Here is an 8,484-nt window from a genome sequence, read left to right on the forward strand (position 1 = left end):
CATGTCCACAAAGAGGAATTTGACCCTACCTTTAATGTATTATGTGTGAGGAAACTGTACAAAAGCAATTTTCAGCATCAGTATGTAAACAATGGCATTTGCATACAAAGAAGAAGTATAGTGTAAGGGGGAAAATCTTTTTAGCAACCCAAAAAAATGTCAGGAATTGTAAAAGACACTGCAGATTACACAAGATGTTCCAGCATCTTGAGTGTGCAGAATATTAGAAATTTGTTGCACCTGAGGAGGAAATCATAATGTTGTGAGAAATAATTATTTCCTGTTTTCCAATGTTTCCCCTCCATTCAATGCCTTGTGGCCCACCAATTAGACTTGCAAATGAAGCTCACATTCACCTCCTGATGATCAATCAGAAAACAAAAGCAGGCTATCTTGCAACATGTGGAGTGAGGCAAACTTGTGCCAAGATGAACAGATGTCTTTTACCTTTTAAGGCAGCTCAGTGTCTAATATACTAAATGTACCACAAGCTCTGCCAGCTATGACCCTTACTAGGAATGGGACAGCCATTAGGCAATATAAAATCTGTGTTATGCATAGAGATATAGTGCATATAGGGAGGGACTTTGTTGTGCCAACAAATATCAGGCATTCCTCTTTCTGGTTCCCATCATGCCTAACTGCTTATCCACATTATGATGCCTTTTTAGTGTTTCCCAAAGATAACTAGCTTTGTCAGTAGGAAAAAAACTGCCAGATTCCGAGAGGGGTTATTTTTTTTTAAGCAGGACCAGCTGGCTGCATCTCTACACAGATATTGGTTTCACAATGTTCACCCTCTCTCACTTTGATGTTTTGCTATTCGAGTATTTTAGATGATAAATTGTGAGCCGCCCAGAGTAGACTATGTCTAGATGGGCGGCATATAAATGCAATAAATAAATAAATAAATAAATAAATAAATAAATAAATAAATAAATAAATAAATAATATTTTCATTTTGAGATATAAGTTTATTGTAAATTAGAACATTCAATATCAGTGTATGAGGTCTTCAAAACTGTGTGTGGACTTTCTTCTATATTTTTCCAGGTCAAAATAATACAGAGACTCTGAATCACTGTTTGTGCTGGAAAGCTTGTATTATTCATGAAAGGGTTGATATCTCCTGGTCTCTAGAAAGGGCATATGGACAGCATTCAATCCTCACTATTTGGTTACCACCTTGCCCAGCAGGCCGAGGCAAAGAGGAAGTCACAAAAGCAGCAAAAGCAGGGAGCCGGACAGGGGACAGATTGGATTTGTCTTCAGTGTGGAAGGGATTGTCATTCTCGAATTGGCCTTCTCAGCCACACTAGACGCTGTTCCAAGTTCTCCATACAGAGCACATTACCATAGTCTTTCGAGACTGAAGGATGCCTATACTATACTAGGTACACAAAGCAGAGAGAGAGAGAGAGAGAGAGAGAGAGAGAGATTATTTACTCATTGTTCAATTGGTGGAAGTACAAGGAGTCAGCTCTGAATTTCTTCAGCTACATTTAAAAGGCTTGTTTAGCCTTTCGCAAAGAGATAACCCTATGATATTAAGATTTCCATGCAGTATCCTTTTTATAGGTTATCTGCAGACTAATGACTTTGTTGTTGTGTGCCATCAAGTCACTCCCAACTAATGGCAACATCTCCAAAATCTCCTGTTCTTAACATCCCTGCTCAGCTCTTGCAGTCTCAAGGCTGTGGTTCCTTAGGGGAGTCAATCCATCTTAAATTTGGTCTTTCTCTTTTCCTGGTGTTTTCAACCTTTCTCAGCAGTATTGCCTTTTCCAGAGAATCTTGCTTTCTCATGATGTGCCCGAAGTAGGGCAACCACAGCTTCAAAATTTTTAATTTTGATCCAGATATAGTTCAGGCTTGATTTGATCTAGGATCCACTTGTTTGTCAATCTGGCAGTCTACAGTATGTACAAAGCTTTCCTGCAGCACCACATTTTAAACAAATCCATTATTTTCCTGCCATCTTTCTTTATTCTCCATCTCTCATACCCGTACATGGTGACTGGAATCTCAAAGTTGAGTCATGGTAACTGGACTTCTTTCTTGTTAGGTTGAAACATTTCGCTACTCATCCAAGTAGCTTCTTCAGTCTTACTTCGATGAGTAGCAAAACATTTTAACCTAACAAGAAAGAAGTCAAGTTCCCATGACTCATCTTCTAGATAACCACACCTGGATGACTGAGAATCTTCACAGATATGGAGACTGGAAATACAAGAGTGTGGATGACTGTGGTCTTGGTCTCTGGTGACACATCCTTACACTTGACAATCTTTTCTAGTTCTCTCGTTGCTTGTCTTCTGAGTTTCAGTCTCCTTCTGATTTCTTGGCTACAGTCTCCATTTGGACTGATGACTGAACCAAGGTGAACAAAATCTCTTAACTATTTCAATTTTTTTCATTGTCAACAATAAAGTTATGTAGTTCTTCTGCGGTCGTGATTTTTGTCTTAATGTTCAGCTACAGTCCTGCTTTGGCACTGTCTTCTTTCACTTTCTCGAAAAAGTGGTTCAAGTCATTGCCAAATAAATATATCACTGCTGCTTTCTGCAATGATCTAAGATGGTTTCATCTGCATATCTTAAACTGTTGTAATAATTTAATGTAATCTATTTTTTAATTATTGTAATAACAACGCAAACAATAACATTGCCCTGGTTTGAGTGAAATGTTTGGAAGAAAACTTCAGCTTCCCTTTCATTTTTTTTCCTGATATACCAAGGAAATGCAACAGACACCAGACAAAAAGATAACAATTATCATAGAGACAAGTGCAATGAGAAGATATTATAGATAATTTTCAAAAGAATATTTTGGGAGCGTCTTTTATTGCAACCCTTGTTGTAATAATGCATCTATGACTTAAATTAATCAGCCCTTTATCAGTTTGGAAGTCTGCTTGCAATGCATCTGTCAATTATTCATTATCTTCTTGCTGCTGGAGAGGGTGCATTCTCCACCCAAATACTGAATGATCGAAGGAAAAGATAATGGGCTAAATCCAATTGTTAGTCCTAAGTACAGTGGCCATGAACTGGGTATCTGGCTGCAGAGACAGAGATTGGGAAGTTGATTCCCCATTGTCATGTGCCTCCTGACAGAAAAGCCAGCCTTCATAGTCTTGGGCAAGTTACACAGTCCTAGAGTGCCCTCAAAGTACTCTGAAGTTATGTACCATGGAAAGGATTGCCCTGAGTCAGAATCAGCTTGCCATCATGTAATTAACTAGAGTAGACCACTGAATCAATTGCCTTGTTGACTTAGCAAGTGCCTTCTATTCGTCTGATCTGCTCTACTTGGCACTAAGAACTAGATTTAACTGAACACTTTTGAAAATAAGAGGAGGCAGTGGTTGTTCTGGGTTTTTCAGGCTCTTTGGCCGTGTTCTGAAGGGCAGTGTTTGTGCGCTACTAATTACTTCTGATGGAAAAACACAATACTGCATTCTTCTTCAGCACTGGATGCCAGTGGAGAACATGCCCCGTATTTGCAGTCCACCATACCTTAGAGTCAATTCGATTGTCCTTTGCTTCCTGTTATTCCTTTGTTAACTACACTTTATTTCTCCTCCATTTTCTGCTCTCTAGAATTATATAAAAGGTAATAAGACAAACATGTACTAAACATAGAAGTTTTGTTGCCTACTGTTACATACAGCACTGATGTTACCTGTCTGTCATGGGTTTGGAGGGAAAGTTCCATCCTATGGGGAGTGGAAGGCGGGACATCAGGAGGAGGGGCTGTACTGTATATATATGTGGAGCGTGTGAGATGCTGAGATGCTGAGAGACACTGGGTTGTGACAAAGCAGCAGCTGGGAAGAAGAAGCTGTTGTGGGAGTCTGTGTGTCAGACAGGGTACTTCTGTGTGTCAGAGTACCAACCTGATAGGTTCAGGTGTCTGTTGGTTAGCCAGAACTGATAGGTTCAGGGTCTGTGCTTCAAGTTAAGGGTTCTGTGTGAACCAAACTGTGTGCATGTATGAGTGAGAATAAGCCACGTTACTTTATTTTATACATCTGATCATTTTATTATCCCTGTGTGTATTTAAATAAACCTTATTCTTTTTATTGTTTAAAAATCCATCCCTGGTCTGTGTGACTTCTTATAGGGAATGGTTGGTGGCAGCTTAGTGAAAGTGTGGCAGATCCCAGTAGGTCTGGGTTTGTCACATTGATTGGTGTCCAGCGTGTGGGATACGACTGGTCCAGTTGTCCAGCGGTCCAGCAAAGCCTTGGCAGGTGTGCCCAGAGCAAGGGGGGTCTAGTCAGGGACAGTCTGAGGCGCGTAGGTAATCTTCTAGGTGTACCTCACGGGGAGGTGCACTAGTGGAAGAACGTGCCAACTGGGGAGACTTAGATTAAGGTGCTCTGAGGCAGCCTAGTTTTGGCGGGAAAAAAGCTGAGGCAAAACTGCGTAGTAACAGTGATCTAGCTTGCCAGCTGAGAGGCCCAGCAGAGGGGGGTAGGCTCTGACTCGATACTGTTGCAATTTAAGTGCTGAAGAACAGCAGCAATCTCTAGGGAGAGCTGGTTCTGAGGCAAAAAGGAAAAAAGTGGTCGTTTTATTCTGAGGCTTGACTTTTTAAAGCAGCCTGTTCTGAGGGGGGATTATGCCCTTGACTCGAAGCCAGATGGCCGAAATGAGTGAAGTGAAAGACCCCCAGATTGACCAAGGTTCTGAGGATGAATTTGGCTCAGTGCAAGGTGACAGCACAGGAGAGCAGAACCCAGAACTCAGAAAATTGATCCTAGTCCAACAGCATGAACTGAGGATGAGGCAATTTGAAATGGAGGAAAGGGAGAGGCAGGAAAGATTGGAGAGAGAGAGAATGGCGTTTGAATTAAAGAGATTGGAACTGATGAACCAGAACAATAATAATAATAGGGATTCTGAGGGAGGCCAATTGTCTAAGGCTGACCTGAAGAAATTCCCTGTGTACCACAAGGGAGATTGTCCTGAGGTGTTCTTTTCCTTAGTGGAAAGAGCGTTTGTGGACTTCTCAGTGAGGGAAACTGAGAAGATGACCATCATGCGGTCTTTAATCAGTGGTAGCCTGGCTGAGGTTTATGCCGAGATGCCTGAGGAACTGATGAAGGATTTTGCAGAGTTTAAAAAACTGGTGTTTGCCAGACATGGGATAAATGCAGAGCAGCTGAGACAAAGATTCAGGTCCCTCACAAAAAAACCAGAACAGACTTTTACCCAAGTGGGGGCCCAATTGGTGAGGCTGCTTGAGAAATGGCTATCGCAGGAAGGGACAGAGACCTATGAGCAGCTTAAAGACTTGATAGCACTGGAACAGTTCTATTCAGTCCTGCAAGGGGAATTGAAATTCCAGGTGAGGGAAAGGAAACCAAAAACTGTGGCAGCAGCCGCAGAGATCGCGGATTTTATTTCCCAAATAAGAAAGCCCTTGGGTGAGGGGAAATCTGTGGGTAAACCCAAAGAAGCCTACAGCAAGTACTCTCAGGGACCAGGGAAAAGCCAGCAAGGGGGAGGGGCCCATGGTGAAGGGAAGCCCTCAGACATGAAACTAAGACCTCAGAATTTGGAGGGAAAACCCAAACAAGAGGAGAGAGAATCAAAATACACCAGAAAATGTTATTTCTGTCAGGGAAAGGGTCATCTAATCTCAGAGTGTGAGAAATTGAAGCAGCTAAAAGGAATGGTGCCTCAGAATTCTAGTGGGACCAAGCCAAAAGCTGTGTTCTGTGTCCAGAAAGAGCAAAGCTCATTGTCACTGAGGGAGCCTGTTGCCATGACTACTCAGTCTGGAACAGCTACCTCTGCTGATCAGGCTGAGGAAAATGGTCCTCTTATAGAGGTGAAGCGCTGCTTGCTGGTAAAAACAGATTCTCAGTTGTTTGAGACAGCCGGGGTGGACGTAGGAATACTTGACCGTCAGTATAGGGGGCTGCGGGACACTTGTTCCCAGGTAACCCTGTGCCATCCAGATATTATTCCTCGGGAGTTTATAATCCCAAATGAGAGCATGAAGGTGGCAGGTATTGAGGGGCAGGTAATCTCTCTGCCAGTAGCAGAGGTACCTGTCAACTTTCAAGGCTGGAGGGGAGATTGGCGGATAGCGATTTCATCGACTCTGCCAGCAGCCGTGCTCGTGGGAAATGACCTGGCTGAACATGTGAAACGGGTGCTAGTGATTACACGCTCACAAGCCACCACAGGGACAGTTCAGGGGGGTAATGATGAGCCAGAGACGGTAGCAGAGGGGAGTTCAGAAGCTGTGGTGGAAACCTTAACCACAGACAGCAGATTTGGACAGGAGCAAAAGGCAGACGCCACTCTCCAAAAGTGTTTTGAACAGGTGACTGACGCCCAGCTAACACCTGAAACCCCAGTGAGATTTCTGGAGGAAAAGGGGATTTTATATAGAGAAACCCTGAGGAATATCTCAAAAGGGGGAGATGGGATCAGAAGTCAGCTGGTGGTACCTGAAAAGTATCGCCCCATGATCTTACAAAGGGGTCACTCTGACATGTTTGCTGCACACTTAGGGGTGAAAGGGCCCCTTGATTTGATCAAACAAAATTGGGAGCAGATCACCCAGGATGACCCACAAGACGTTGTGACTTACATAGACACCTTGATGAATGACCTAAGGAGAAATCTAGAGCTGGCAGCAGAAAACCTGCAAGCTCAGAAGGTCAGACAGAAAACATGGTATGACCACAAAGCTAGAGAGAGGCACTTTGACCCAGGGGAGGAAGTGCTTTGGCTTAGGCCCTGCAGAGAGAATAAACTGCAGCTCAAATGGGCAGGACCATATAGGGTCATTTCCAAGATGTCAGACCTGAACTACCTAATAGAGCAGGAGGAGAACCAAGCAAGGAGGGTGGTTCATGTGAATGCCCTAAAACCCTACTACAGAGGGGAACAGAGGGTTTTATTCGCGATAAAAGCAGCTGAGAGTGAGGAAGCGGAATTACCCTTCTGGGAGGGTAGAGGGGAAGTAAAATACAACCCAGAGGAGGTAAAGATCAGTCCTGCACTCACCCAAGACCAGCAGCAAGAACTAAAAATGCTGCTTAGTAAATATCAACAGGTGTTTTCCAACAAGCCGGGGATAGTGAAGGGAGTGATGCATCGGATCCACACAGGGGATGCACCCCCGCAGGCAGTATCCCCATACCGAGTAACGGGACCCTATAGGGACAAGGTGCGGAAGGAGCTGGACGAGATGCTGAGGGAGAACATAATCGTCCCCTCTTCTAGTCCTTGGTCCTCTCCGATAGTCCTTGTGGACAAGCCTGATGGGAGCATTAGGTTTTGTGTTGATTACAGGAAATTAAACCGTGTAACCACTCCTGATGCCTACCCAATGCCCAGGCTAGACAACCTGATTGAAACCATAGGGGGTTGTCGGTTCATCTCATCATTGGACCTGGTAAAGGGATATTGGCAATTAAGAATTGATCCCAGGGATCAAGAAAAGACTGCCTTTTGCAGCCCTTTTGGTCTCTATGAGTTTCGAGTCCTGAGCTTTGGTCTCAGAAATGCACCAGCCACATTCCAAAGGCTGATGGACCAGACCTTGGCAGGGCTCAGTGACTTTACAGTGGCCTACATTGACGACATAGGGATCTTCAGTAATACCTGGGAAGATCACCTGATACACCTGGAGTTAGTGCTGCAGAGGTTAAGTGCAGCAGGGCTAACAGTAAAGGCCAGCAAGTGTCAGCTGGGTAGCCCAGAAATAAAATACTTGGGTCACATGGTAGGGGGAGGAGTGATAAAACCCCTGGAGGCCAAAATAGAAGCTGTTCGTGATTGGCCTAGACCCAACACCAAGAAAAAAGTCAAATCATTTCTTGGGTTGGTGGGCTACTACAGAAAGTTCATCCCGAGGTTTAGCGAGATTGCGGCTCCGCTGACCGATCTGACGAGGAAGAAGGCTGATGACCGCATCCCGTGGACCAGCGACTGTGAGGCGGCGTTCCAGAGGTTGAAGGAGGCGTTAATCAACTATCCTGTCCTGCGGGCTCCAGACTTCGACCGGGAGTTCATAATCTACACCGATGCGTCTAACAGCGGGGTAGGAGCAGTTCTGTGCCAGGAGGATGAGGATGGTGACCAACATCCAGTGTCCTACCTGAGTAGGAAACTTCAAAAAGGTGAGAGACATTTGGCAACCGTGGAGAAGGAGTGTTTGGCCATAGTCTACGCGATCCAGAAGGCCAAGCCTTACATCTGGGGAAGACATTTTATTCTGTGTACTGACCATTCACCATTGCAATGGTTAAAGACAATGAAAACCCACAATAGCAAACTTATGAGGTGGGCTTTAAACCTACAGGACTATGACTTTGAAGTGAAGGTGGTCAGAGGGTCAGTGAACTGTGTTGCTGACGCCTTATCAAGAAGACCTGAAGAATGAAGACGGCGAAAGAACATGGACTATGTGTATATAATGATGACAAAAAGTTAAATGTACCTGGTTTTGAAATTG

The 8,484-nt window shown here is 44.1% G+C and overlaps 1 long non-coding RNA gene across 1 annotated transcript in view; it reads right to left on the reverse strand.

The window, feature by feature from the left end:
• Positions 1 to 953: 953 nt before the first annotated feature.
• Positions 954 to 8,484, reverse strand: part of LOC140702891 (uncharacterized) — a 34,492-nt gene continuing 26,961 nt past the window's right edge. Inside the window, exons 2-3 of the long non-coding RNA XR_012082186.2 lie at positions 3,519 to 3,598; positions 954 to 1,390 (exon numbers count right to left, since the gene is read on the reverse strand). This is a non-coding gene — a long non-coding RNA (uncharacterized LOC140702891). The remainder of the gene's footprint in view (positions 1,391 to 3,518; positions 3,599 to 8,484) is intronic.

The sequence above is a fragment of the Pogona vitticeps genome, chromosome 1, assembly GCF_051106095.1.
Source record: "Pogona vitticeps strain Pit_001003342236 chromosome 1, PviZW2.1, whole genome shotgun sequence".
Lineage (NCBI taxonomy): Eukaryota > Metazoa > Chordata > Lepidosauria > Squamata > Agamidae > Pogona > Pogona vitticeps.